Genomic DNA, 14,457 nt, shown 5'->3' with positions numbered 1-14,457 from the left:
TTTTCTGGTTCTAGCATTCTCTGATTCACAGGACTTCTTCAGGTAAAAATGTAGAAAAGTAAATTATTATAGTAGATCAGTCCCTAGAGGTCTGTGTACTTTGGAAGGCTACCAAATCAAAAAAAGAGACCTTTCAGAAGAAGATCGATTTTTAGAAATTAAGAGTGGTTCTGCCTGGAGGCCCAGGAGTAGTCTAGCAGCTCCCAGTATCTCTTCTGAGTCACTGAATGAACCAGACTTGAAATTTCTCATCTGCTGAAGAACAACAGCCAATAACTAACATTTTTTGAATACTTACTCTTGATTAAGTCATTTAATTCACAACAAGCACAGGCATCAGTGTGTTATTATTCGTGACTGCAGATAAAGGGAGCACAGAAATGTTAAGTAACTTGTTCTTGGCCCATCAAGCCAGAAATGGGTGAGCCCAGATATCAGCCTTGACAATTAGCTTTAGAGTCCTACTTTGTTAAAAAAAAGAAAGAAAATAAACATCTTAATGAATAACAACACATATTTAGAATAGAGATCACATGAAGAGTACATAGCTTGATTAATTTTTGTAAAGAAAACATACTTTTCCAGGGCTTTATCAGCTTCCCAGAACCCCCTCACATGACCCCACTCAGTCATTGCTCACTTCAGTCCAATAAAAGATAACCATTATGCTCATTTCTAAAACCACAGATCAGAAAATCTTGTCCTTTAGCCCATGTTACATATCTCTGAAGACAGTATTAGAAGGTCGCACCTTACAACAGAAAAAAAAATTCAAACACATATAATGAGAGTAACACCCCTTTGGTGCTCTCAAATCCATCAGTAGTAAAGGTGGCAATTCATAGTGAAGAGAGGTGCTTTCACTCAGTACATATGTATTTAGCATCTGTTATATAGCAATCACTGTGCTAAGCACCAGGTATTCAACCTTCACCAAAACAGAGCTCTTGCCTCATACAGCTCTTAATCCTTGACCTGGTTCATCAGCCAATGTCTTAGAAGGTAGAAGAGAATATTTAGTGGTCTTGGGCAGTGGCCGACAGACAGGGGTGGTGACAAAAATCTTGCTGGCATCCCAGAGCAGAGTTACTCTGGACCTAGTCCTTAGAATTTTAATAGGATCCCTTTGAGTGTCCTGGAATTTTGGAGAGGTGACAATTAGAGTTCATTGCATGGCATGGCTTTCCACTAAAAATAACCTTATAAGAAATTTCTAAATACTGTTTTTATAAGCAATAAGTAAAAAAAAAAAAAAAAGTCTACAGACAATGTAACCAGAGAGATTACAACACGAGATAGGAGATGTGGGAAGATTGCATGGCTAGGGAAAACAGTTCACCAGGGAACTCTACCCCAGCTGACCAGGGATGTTTGCAAACTGAGCAATTCTCACTAATATTTTCCAGAGGGAGAGGGAGGCTGATGCAAGACAGTGAAGAGTCCAGGGGTATTTCCAAACGTATTCTGGGATATCCAAAGCAAAGGGACTAATGACACTAAAAAAGAAGCTTCCATGTGCTACTAAGAATTGAGCTGCTTCCATTGCTGTGACCCAGACATGTCTAAGTATGTCTGGGGAGACTTCAGTAACTGTCCAGTGGCTCAGGGGGAGCATAGAAGGAAGATAAGTCTTAAATGTACCCACGTCTTCTTGGTTTTTTCCCGAGTTGACTTGATCTCCCTGCTTGGAAAGCATATGCTATTGTGACCCCAGGGAATTGTGCAAACCTACTGACACACCACAAGGTCAGCTGTTTAGACATTGTTGGGTTTTCTCAATGCTGAGAAAATAGCATGGGAGTCCTGCAGGAACTGTGCCATTGCTGTGTTTTCCTTATCCAAGCTCTGTTCTCACACTGACTGGAGCTCTTACATACACTGTACAATGAAAACACACTGTGGGAACTACTGAAATTGCATCTCGGGGGAGGAGAAGGGGTGCATTATCTCCAGTTACCCAACTTCATGCTATCCAACCAGTCTCACCCAGCCTTGCATCAAGTCCATAGGGCCTAATGGCGTATGACCCACCCTGAGTGCCCCAGTCTAGTTATTGTAAACAGCGAGTGGAGTGAGCAGTAAACAGGACTTCTGACTACAGAGAGCTGATGGGGGCCGTGCAAAGGGCTTGCAGGAAGAGCCAAGTCCAGAGAGGGCAGCTGGTGTGTAATGAACTGAAAGAGTGGCCCCAGGTTCTTTCCTATAAATGAGCGACAGGCAGACTCCTGGGAGCTTTGCATTGCTGAGGAGGGGCTGCCAGGCTTAAGCAAGGAATTCTGAGCAGCTCTGACTCTATGATAAGTCTGAGCAAGAAAAAAGCCCCACTTGCAAGTGGAAAATGTACATCATTTCTAATCTTTCCTTGCCATAACCTCCACTTGAATTTGGTGAGGCCTGGCAATCTTCCTACTACTCAGGTCTGGTGTCTTACTCAGTGACAGAGCAGTCATGGATGCTAACCTATAGACTATGTACAGCACATAGTCTTTTTTACTTGGTAAAAAAGCAAAGGTCTGGCAATGACCTGCTCCCTGGAACCCTTGGCACTAATGGTTGGAAAGACCTCAGAGCAGCAAAACAATGGTTTCTGCCTCTGTGGCTGAGGAGTAGTGATGCAAAAAGGTGTCCTCTTCGTTTTCTCCCCCTACTTCCAAGGTTGCTGTGCCTTGCTCCCTGCCCTTTTCTTCAGGGCATTGAAAGCACAACTTTTTCTTTCATTCTATCTTTCTTTCATTCATTCTTTCTTTTATTTGTTATTTTACTATTGTTGTACTGGGGGTACATTGTGACATTTACAAAAGTTCTTACAATATATCATAGTTGAATTCACTCCCTTCATCATTCTCCTTTACCCCTCTCCCCCATCATTCTTTTACTCATTTTTACACTCACAAAAGACTTACTGAGTAGCTGCTATGTGTCAGGCATTGTTTTAGGTGCTGGGGATATAGCAATGTGCAAGACAGACAAACAGGAAAAATCACTCACTTCATTGAACCTTCATTCTAATAAGGGAAAAAGACAAAGGCCGAATAAGTAAATGTATAATTTAATACCAAGCAGTGGTAAGTAGCATACAGAAAAATAAAGCAAGCTAAAAGAACAGAGCTCTTACTTTTGGGTAGGGAATCAGAGACAGTCCCTGTAAAGCAGCGGCATTAGAGTGAGCAGGCCACATGGGCATGGGAGAAGAACGGGAAGGAGACTGGTGTCCTTATGAGAAGCGAGGGGAAATGGATAATAAAAGAAGAGATCAGAGATGTAGCCAAGTACCTGATTGTGCACAACTCTGATATAGACCTTGTATTTTGTTCTAGGAGTATGGGAAGTTATTTGAGCATGGCCAAGAAGTGATTACTATTGCAAAATTTTGTGACTCTTGATGGCCTCATTCAACCAGAGAATAAGACTGAGAACAGAAATTCTAGCTGGAGAACAGCCAGCTAGCAAGGAGTAAGAGTCACAAAGACCACAGCAATTCCAAAGCATCAAAGTTCAGCTGTGACAGCAAGACCAAGAGGAGTCTCTGACACAATATCCTATTATCTGCACCTTCTATGTGGAAATGATCCAGCTGCTTTTGCTAGGATAAGGAGAGGCAAAGGGGTACATCACGTCTGCACCCCACTTGGAAGGTGGCTGCAGGTCCCACCCTGGAATGAACAGCCTTTGTCTCCTCCTCCCTCTATCCCCTGTTCTTCCCACAGGCACCCGAGGCTCCCGTCACAGTGAATTACACATCCTCCTCATCTGTGTTATTTCTTCATGCCTGGAATGTACTCATTCCTCTGCCTGGAGTGACAGTCTCTGCCTTGTATGCCTGAGGAAACACTCGTCCTGCAAGAGCCAGTTTAAATAGTATCTCCTCTATGAAGGTTATATTGCCTTTCTGTTACCATGTTAGCCCATAGAGTTGAAGTATAGACAAGTGACCATGAATAAGAACAAATTAATCCAGTCTTGGAGGAAAATGAACCCATTTTAAAAGACGCTTCTCTTTCTTACTGGGGTGGGAAAGATAGCATACCCCTGTTATGGGTCACTTCAGAGGGAACACACATTTCTACTACCATTCATCAAGCAGCAGGTAACTTCTGGAAGAGGAAAAGTGGAACTAGAGTGGGAAAGGAATTCCCAGGGCTGGGGAAAACTTGGCTACACACTCGGGCATGGTCTAAACTGGTCCCCATACTGAATCAAGCCGATCTTGGACATCAAGTCTAAATAGAAGCTGGACAAGGAAGCAAGTGTGCTTCTGCGCTTGTGTGCCAGTTCCATCCCTGCTTGGAGGGAACTGGTGAAAAGAGTGCAGTTTCTGTCCCCCTGATGCCGGGGAGGGGATCTCTGTCAAGCAAAGCACCAAAAGAGTTGAGATGGGCAGCAGCCTGTGGATGAACAGTCACCCACTAAGGATGCGTGACTCCAGGAAATGAGACCTGTTAAGTAAAGGAGCTGCCTTGCAGCCTTCGCTCAGGGAGAAGGCAATTTGAGTCCAACCAATGGCAGTTCATTACTTCTTATGGCCAAACTGAAGTTCAAATTAAAAAAGATCCTTGAGTGGGATTAAAATTGCTGCAATTCCAAAATGGCAAGTAAATTCTGGTCTTCCTGTGATCCTTTTCAGTATCTGAAAACATCATAATTACTATTTTGATAACTAGGAGGAACACTGGATTTTGATTAAAAGACACAGAATTCAATCTTGGTTGTGCCATCATTTATGTGACACCAGCAAGTTACTTAACCATTCTCAACTCAGTATTCCCATTTCTAAAAGGAAGATAAAAATAATTAACTTGAAATGTTTCTGTGAGAATTAAATGAAATAATGCATGGTGAAATCACATTATCTATATGGAATATGATTTGAATTTAAGTCATTCTATAATATATTTATTACTAGAATTATAATAAGCAATATGCTTATAACGTATTCACTTTAATGTTACTAATAAAGAAAATAGCCCGGTACAATGTAGAAACATTGAGTTTTCACATGTGTGCTCTAATCCACGTATATGAACATGGTTGCAGTGTTTCCTTTAGTGTCATTCATTGGAAGCAAAAAAGGAAGTCCCTGGGGAAAACATGGAGCCTATGAAAACGAAGAGTAATTTTTAGAATTCATTGTCTTTCGCATTTGGTTTTCCAAGTGTTGTGTCAGATGTTGGTTCCTCATGGCTGTCTAGACTTGGTAAAAATCGTGTGGCCAGAAGGAAAGGCCTAACAAGGTCAGAAACTGTAAGTATGAGGGTGGATAGATTTGATGATATAAAAGTTCTCAATGTCAAGAAAGCAAGCACCAAGCAAATAACGTAAACCACAGATGAAAGGCAGACTACAAACGAGGGTAAAATGTATCATATGCAAAAGAGAAAGTGTTGCATTCCTTAACTTATAAATTTTAATAAGACATTATGAACAATCCAATGGGAAATGGCATATGAAGATAATTAATAAGAGAAGACATACAACTAATAAGGAAGAATGCCTAATCTCCCTAGTAATTAAAGGAGAGCAAACTAAAACAAGATGCTAGTTTTCACTTATCAGATGGGCAAAGGTTTAAAAGAATGCTAACACCCATTGCTGGCAAGCATGGAGGAAGTGGGCACTCTCATAAACTGTTGGTATGAGAATTAATTTTGGTACAACCTTTCTGGAAGGCAACTTGGCAATAACTATAAAAATTTTAAATATGCAAACCTTTTAACCCAACTATTCCACTTCTAGAAAATTATTCTAAAGAAATCCTGAGACGAATACTCAAGATATCTGTATAAAGCTATTTATTGTGGAGTTATCTGCTACAGTAAATAGCAAGTACCTTGTATATCTAGGGAGTAATTGCATAAATTATGGGATGTATGCACAACACAGCATTAAAAACAGTGGTGTATGCATAATTATTAACATGAAAAGATACCCCTACTAAAGAAATAAAACTCATAACAAAACAGGGAATGGAATCAATCTGCTTATTGCTAAGATGGGATTGATGGTGGTATCAATCAATAATTTTCTCAATTGTTTTATTAATATTTTTATTGTAGTTAGCATGTAACAATTATATTTACATTAAAACAGATAACAGATGTTTTTTAAAAAGTAGCATTTTATAAGAAAGCAATATTGCTATTCTCATAAGAACTATTTTATATCACATTTTAAGCATGACTTTTTTTTTCTTGGTAGATTCCAAATGAGATAGAGACGGATTTTAGACTACAATATACTCTCCTAGACATCTTGATTTGTTTTTATCATTACAAGTTGATGTGTTGACATAAAAGCTGAAATAAAAACTTAATGAATCCTCCTTCCTCTGCACTTCAATCCTTCCCTAGGATTGTTTGCTTCTTGCTAAGACAATTCTCAGCTCTACATCAAGAGTGGCAGGGAATATGCTTTTCACATGAGGCTGCTACTCTGTACTCCAGCTTTTGCCTGCCTTTCTCTGGGGAGACTAAATGCCCAGACCTGGTGCTACTTTATTCAAAACAACAATGTAATTCCATTTTTAAAAGTCAATCAATTCAGTAAAAAAGTATTCAGGACCAGAGAGACTAGTTGATAAAAAGAGCAAACAAAGCATCTTACTTAAATATCCAAGTTCAAGACCAAGACTACCTGGATTTAGATTCTGATTTCACTTCCTAGTTCTGTAACTTTGGCAAATTACTCAAAGCTTCCGTGTTCCCATCTATGAAGTGAGCATGTTATCTTCCTCATAGGATGATTGTGAAAATCAAAAGCGAAATCACACATCCAGCACTTAAGCCAGGGCCTGACACTCGAGAGTGCTAATCATTGCTATTATCATTTGTCTTAACTAGCTGCTGTGTAATTACTCTAGCTTCTGTAGGTCAGGAACCTGGGGTGGTTTAGCTGGAGGCTCTGGCTCTGGGTCTCTCACAAGCCTGCAATCAAGGTGTCAGCGGGAGGCTGCAATCATTTCAGGGGTACACTTCCAAGCTTGTTCAGGTGGTTATCAGCAAGATTAAGTTCCTCTGAATCTTGGAGTGAGGGCCTCAGTCCCTCAGTGAGGTAGCCTTTCCTGGCCATGTGAGCCTCTCTCTACTACAGCTTGCTTCATTAGAGTGAGTACCAGGGACTGCCAGCACGAGGGAGAAAGAGTGCAAGCAAGATGGAAATTTTGGTCTTGTTTAACCCATCCTTGGATGTGATGCCACATTACTTTTGCCATATTTTATTCCTTATAAGTAAAATCACTGGGCCCAGCATGCACACAACAGAAAGAGTTTACACAAGGGAGTAAATACAGTAGGTGGGGATTCTTAGGCGGCCATTTTCAAAATACCATCTCACATCATTACCCAAGTTTTTCCAGGAAAATACTAACTTTTGAGAACTATATTAAGTGATTTTTGTAGACTGTTGTAAACTCAAACAAATTGCTAAGTGTCCAATTGAAGTTAATGGGTTGTACTACTTGAATTATCTATGTTGACACAGTGATTAATAGTTCACAAAGAGATCACACTATAAAGGAAAGAGTGAGTGCTATAAAAGTCTTCTCTGGCAAATAGGGTTATAAAACAATAAGGGTTTCTCATTTATTTCCAAATATAAGCCAACTGTCTTGTCTTATCAAACTTTTAAAAGAATTGGATGCCTCCAAAGCTCTCAAGGTCACCTTCTTCTGAGAGCAGAGGGATATAGCCCCATATTCAGTACCCATCCAAGCTACAAGCCAGCCTCACACTGTCCTTCTGGTGCCTCGCTGCTTGCTTTCCATTGCTGTAACAAAATTTCAGAGCTTAGATAATGTATAAAGAAAAGAGATTTATTTAGCTCACAGTTTTGGAAGTTGAAGAGCATGACATTGATATTTGCTTGGCTCTGAGCGATGTCACATCATGGTGTATAGCATCACGCTGGGGTATGTACAAGAAGCAGAAGTCACATGATGAGATGGGAAGCCAGCGAGCAAAGAGGGGCCAGTCCTGGTCTTTTATAACAACTCTTTCTTGTAGGAACTAACTGGGGCCCTGAGAGAACTACAGGGATTCCTTCCAGAAGAATGCCTTCAATGACCTAATCATGTCGTCACTCTAGGCTCCATCTCTCAAAGGCTGCACTGCCTCTTAACATCACCACGCTGGGGTCCACGCTTCTAACATGTGAACCTCTAGGGGACACACTTGACAGTGTCTAGACCACAGCACACGGTGTCTCCCCATTCTCTCTATAAAAATCATGAGTTATACTAGAAAAAAGAAAAATAGGAAAAGAAGAAGAAGAAGAAGAAGAAGAAGAAGAAGAAGGAGAAGCAATTCTGTCCCTAAAAGAAATTCCTCTATTCTCTGAGAGAAGGAGCAGCTTTAAAAATTTGTTCTTTCTTATCACAAAAATTTCATTTTAGCATTGAATATTATTCTTTCTCTTACAATAATCTAAATAAAAAGATGTGTGTGTGAGAGAGAATAATGTGTTCATGAATTTAAAAAGTTGGTTTCCCCTCAATTGATTTGTTATTTGATGCAATGCCAATAAAAATTCAAGCAAGTTTTTAAAAAATATGAATTAAAAAATGATTCCATTATATATGAAAATGTAAAAATCAGAATAGCCATGATAATTTTTAAAGAAGAAACAATGTTCATGATCTTAAACTACCAAATTTCAAGACTTGATATAAGCTAAGCTATTCCATAGTAATTAAGATGGCGTGGTGCTGCTATTTAGATATGATCTAGTCTAACAGATCTTTATCGGGAATCTAGCCAGATGTGTACAGACCCTGGATCTTCACCAAAGGTGTTAATGAAAGTCAATGAGGAAAGGAAAGCCTTTATGAATACTTGTGGGATCAACTGGATATTCATATGAAAGATAATCAGCTTTGACCTGATTTCTCATTGTACCAAAAGTTAATTTGAGATATAAATATGAACACTAAAAATAACTAGGCTTTTAAAAACTGGAAATACCTTTTCTAATCAGAGATAAAGAAAAACTTAGTGCTGAAGCATTAATCATAAAAGCAACATCCATAAATCACACTTCATACAAATTAATAACTTCCACTTATCAGAAGACATTGAAAATATGAACAACCTGATATCTAACAAAGAACTCATATGTGGAAGATATTTTTAAGATCAATAATAAAAATATGACAATCAATTCAATTGAAAAATGGGCAAGTACCTGAATAAGCACTTCATACACAAAAAAAGTCATCTAAATGGCCAACATGTATATGAAAAATTGTTCCACATCATCAGCCATCATTAAAATGCAAATTAAAACTACAATGAGATAGCATGGTGCACCCATCAGAATGGTGGGGGAGAAAGACTGATAATAAATACTAAGTGTTGTGAAGGGGTTGTAGAGTCACCGGAAATCTATATTACCATTAGGAATGAGAATATTACAACTGCTTTGGGAAAATACCAGGTAATTTATAATCAGATCAGACATCACCAAGCTCATGACTTAGCAATGCCACTATTAGGTTTATAACCAAGAGAAATTAATACACATACCACCAAATACGTATATAAGAATGTCCATGGAGCTTTATTCCTAATAACAGAAAGCTATAAATAACACAAATGTCTATCAGTTGGAGAACAGGTAAACAAATTGTAGTGTATATACAATGGAACTACCTTTCATGTGTGGAATACTATATAACAATAAAATGAAATGAACTTGCTAGCTTGGATAAATTAAATATGTCTGTGTATCCACAAAAGAGTACAACTTTAGAACTCTACTTGACTTTTAAGAATAGGCAGAAATAATCCATAGAAAAAGAAGGGAAGAATAAATGTTATCCAGAACTGGGGAAGAGCAGGTGCTATTTACTGGAGATGGGCATGAACTAACTTTGTGGAGTGATGGAAATGTTTTAGGTTTTGATCTTTGCTACTTAAGGTGATTGCTACATAGCTATATGAACATGAAAAAGTCCCTGAGCTGGCCACTTAAGATTTCTGCATTATGTAATATAGAATGTAATACTTCATAAACATTGAAAAATGAAAATGATGCTGAAAATGTTTTATTTTAATCAGGAAGAATCCCCCACCCTACTTCCACTGTACAACAAAAAGAAACTTTCAACATTCTAGTATGTCCTGTTTGGAGAAATATATCCTTATATCCTTCTCTCTTGAAAATTATTGAATAATTCTTTTACCCAAGAGCTATTTATGAAGCACCCAACTATATCCTCCAAAAAGTGGAATTAGATCACTTTATCCCACAGCAAACCTGCCCCATGATTGACTGCAGGCTGGTGGCCTGGCCCCTGAGTATAACACATGAAGAATACCAACTGCCAATCATATTCCAAAACCTTGCTCACCTAGACATTCAGCAGCAGAGGCCTCCACATGGCCAGAAGAGTGACAGAATGGTGAGATCCACATGTCTGTTTAACCTTGTCATTCTTCTCAAGGCTGCTGGATGGAACGAGTGGTGGAGCTGGAGGAGAGGGTTATCTTGACAAAGACATCAGTCGGTTCCTACAGAACACCAGGCTGATGTAGCGTGGTTGTGTAGCTGAGAGTGGTGACAGAGCCAACTTTACAGATGAAGGGGAGGAGGATGGAAGATAGGTTTTCCATGCACACAGGAACATGGGTGAAGAGGGAGTTTGATGTGTTCCCAGGGTCTCTGCCAGCATCAGATACCCTCATCTTCAGGCACACTCTCTGAATCTTCCAAGTGTCCTAGTCTATGAAACAGATGTAGACTCAGGCTTGGGCTGTACATTCAGGTTTCACAGGTGCTCCGTAAGGACGGTGCTCATTGTCTCTAAATGAAGCCACCACCACGGTTCCTTTTGCAGCAGTTCTCAGCTCCAGCCAAGTCATGGCATGGACAAAACTTGACGAATCCCATTCTCTTGCTCCCTATTCACTGCCCTATTATTTTCAACTTCTAAGGGTGCTGATGTCTTCTCTTATACATTCGGAACTTTACACTAAGAAACATGAACAACTTTATAAAACTTATTTATTTATGACAGTCTTATAATTATGGACTTTGCTATTTAAGGTTCAAGAGCCAGCACAGACACACACGAAGAAATGTTTTGATCAGCTTAAAGTGTAAATCCTTTTTTTAAAAATGTACAATATATAGATGTGTGCAATTCCAAGACAAACTCGCCATTGAACAATCAATACATATACTTTAAAAAATGAAGGACAGGAAGGTAAAATAGGTCTTGTCTAGAGGTAGGTGCCAGTGGGACAAAGAAGGGGGTGAATAGGGTTGATGTACTTTGTATACATGTATGAAAACAGAACAATGAAACTTACTGAAATCTGGGAGATGAAGGAGAATGATGGAGGGGTGAGTCTAATTAAGATACATTGTAAGCACATACATAAATGAGACAATGAAATCCCTCTGTAAAACTAATACATGTTAATAAAAATAATATAAAAAAGGATCAAAATATGAATGGATATAGAATACCTAGAAGTATTCATGACATACATACTTTCATTTTTAAAAATTTTAAAGAGATTAAATACATATTAATTTTAAGTGAATTTCAATTCCTTAAGAAAAACCTATGAAAATATGTATTTCCAAAAAAAATCTCCCCTTTTGAAATTTCCCTTTGAGCTGTTCATCACCTGCAGATAACACAGTGAGAGGTAACATGAAACTCCTTATTTTGTAATTATAACTTTTTTTGACTAAGAAAGATGTTGGCCCAGCTTACCGCTAAAGTTACCCTGTCCTAAAAGGGATGATTTACATAACTGAGGCAACTAAAAATCTACAGTTCAAAAATGTGATTTTTAAAAAGTGTCAGTGCCAGGAGCAGTGTCTCAACCCTATAATCCTAGCTACTTGGGAGGTAGAGATCAGGAGGATTTGGATTCAAGGTCAGTTGGGCAAAATGTTAGTGAGACCCCATCTCAATCAATGGGTAGGCACAGTGGTACATACCTGTCATCCCAGCTATACAGGGAAGCACAAATAAGAAAATCACAGTCCAACCTGACTCAGGCATAAAGCAGGACCCTATCTCAAAAACAATCAATGCAGAAAGGGCTGGAGGAGTGGCTCAAGTGGTAGAGCACCTGCCTAGCAAGCACAAGGCCCTGTGTTGAATCACCCAGTTCTGTGAAGAAGAAAATGAAGGCGAAGGCAAAGACGGAAGAAAGAAGGAAGTGGACGAAGAAGACAAAGAAGAAGAAGTCAGCAATAGCAGTGAGACAGGAATAAGTGACAAGCTTCCAAGCATCCCTTTAAAAGAGACAATAGTCACCTTCAATAAGACCTTTTTGTGAAGTCAAACAAAAAAAGAGAAACCCACTGAATGTCATGATGTTCTGATCATACCTCCAACACTTGAGTGCATGTGTGCTGTATCATCACTCTTTGAATGAGCCCTTTTTAATAAAACCAAGTATACACTTTTCCTGGTCATATAAAAAGGGCACCACTCTGTCCGAGAGCCCCAGTGTGTACCTATGATTGCCAAGAAAGGAAGAAAACATTCTTGCCAGATATCTTACAGAGGGCTGAAGATCAAACCTGAGTTTACTCACCAATCATTCAGCATGTGAGCCAACAAGAAAGATGCATCTGAATTCCTGGTGACAGTACTAGGAATTCATGCAAGACCATTGAAAGGGCATTTCTTTCACCACGATCTCGTTTTCCTTTGGCCACATCGATGCCTCTCCCATAGGTCTCGTTTCTTAGCTGGTATCTGCTTTATGGACCAGCAGCAAACAAGGGTGGAGAGGGACACTTAGAAATTTTTTTTTTGGTGGGACTGGGGTTTGAACTCATGACTTCATGCTTGCAAAGCAGGTGATCTACTACTTGAGCCACACCTCTAGGCCTAGAGGGACACTTAGGAGGTAGGAGGATACAGTGTGTGCTAAAGTAACAGATGGAATCTTATCTCCAAGACAGAACATGGAGGGTAAGAAAAGGAAATGACCAAGATAGAGACCTGAGGTGCACTGAAAGTCTGACAGGACATAGTGACAGATAAAATTTAGGGACCAGGAACAGGGGCACACATGACATATGTACATTTTGAATGCTCACTATATTGTCATTACTTCTTATAAATCTGTGTCCTTTATATTGAGGATCTCAATGGCAAAATCTTTGTCTTCTTTGTCTTTGGGACCTCCTCAGCATCCACAGGTTTTTAGCTGCTCTCTGCAGAAGAAAGAAAATAGAAGGTGAGAAGAAAGAAAATGGAAGACAGAATGGGAAAAAGGAAGGCAAGCAGGAGGAAACCAGACAGAGAGGTAATATTTCTGTGAGACTACTTATAATAAACCCAGAACCTGGTTCCCAGTTAAGCTCTGAATAAGAAGGGACACTGTTGAGAAGTGTGGCTATAGAAACTTCCATCTGGGTGTGGGACTCATGCCTTAATTCCAGCACTCAGGAGGCTGAGGCGAAAGATAAGTTTGAGGCCAGCCTGAGCTATAGAGTTCTGAGACCCTGTCACACACACACACACACACACACACACACACACACACACACACACACACACACACTTTGAATATAGGTCCAGCAGGAGTTACCTCTGGGGAGCTCAAGACCTAGTCCAGAGAATCAGCCTCCATAGTAGAGTTGGGAGCCCTGCCCCAGTACACAGAGTGCACAATATTTCCAGACCTACAAAGGAAAACAACAGTAGCTCCAGCACAGTCAAGACTGTACAAGAGGAAGCAGTAAAATAGATCTTGAGAGCTGGGTTGGCCCGTTATTGAAAAGAAGGGACAAAAGATTTGGTAGCATTTGATAATCAAGTTTTTATGACTATGTGTGTGACCTGTGCGCTGGCTTATGGGAGATAATTGTGACTGTTAGGAACAAGGAAAGGCTGGGAGGGTCTGGTTTACACAGCACTAATACTGCTATGGGAGTGGGTTCCCCCCCCCCCAATGGTGCCAAATGATATTTCCCTGAACGGCTGTTGTCTGCCTTCTCTACAAACTCTTATTTATTTTCCCCCAACTAAAGGTTGTCTCCATTTGACTTTGTAGGTCCTTGAAGCTAATAAATTATGGAACTGCTTGCCTAGAAAAATATTTCTGATGGAAAGACTCTATCGTAATCTAGAGGAAACACTCACTGTCTGAATTCCAACACACTTGTGCCGTGGTATGGTTGAATTCTTGCATTCTGCCCAAAGCCAAGATGTGCACCATGAAGCAGTGTAAGACTCTTGATCCAACATTCTTGAGCTGTATTGCAAATATGGTCCTCTGAGGAAGGTGGGGTGGGGGACAGGGAGGGTTAGAAAAATCTTTTTATCTGCCCATGCTTGGAACTTTTTGTTTAGTCTGGAGAAACCCAAATGATACAGTTCTTAAGATTCTTTACTTTTCAATTTGGCTTTGTTTGTGTGTGCTACATGTACCCAAAAACTGTCAACGTACAAAAGTCATTTCTAGAGCAATTTAAAGTCTGCTTATGTTA

At 39.6% G+C, this 14,457-nt stretch overlaps 1 long non-coding RNA gene across 4 annotated transcripts in view; it reads left to right on the top strand.

Annotated features, from left to right (window-relative positions):
* LOC141424198 (uncharacterized) overlaps window positions 1–14,257 on the top strand; it is a 154,987-nt gene extending 140,730 nt beyond the window's left edge. For 3 of the 4 annotated variants that reach the window (XR_012449175.1, XR_012449168.1, XR_012449172.1), the window contains one exon: window positions 3,318–6,040. This is a non-coding gene — a long non-coding RNA (uncharacterized lncRNA). Of the gene's footprint in view, window positions 1–3,317; window positions 6,041–13,155; window positions 13,272–14,021 lie in introns of those variants that run through there. The other variant, XR_012449170.1, reaches the window with a different exon arrangement.
* The last annotated feature ends 200 nt before the right edge of the window (window positions 14,258–14,457 follow it).

This window comes from Castor canadensis, chromosome 6 (genome assembly GCF_047511655.1).
Source record: "Castor canadensis chromosome 6, mCasCan1.hap1v2, whole genome shotgun sequence".
NCBI classification, from domain to species: domain Eukaryota; kingdom Metazoa; phylum Chordata; class Mammalia; order Rodentia; family Castoridae; genus Castor; species Castor canadensis.
Note: the sequence above shows the minus strand (reverse complement) of the source record. Positions and strands in the feature narration are given on the sequence as shown.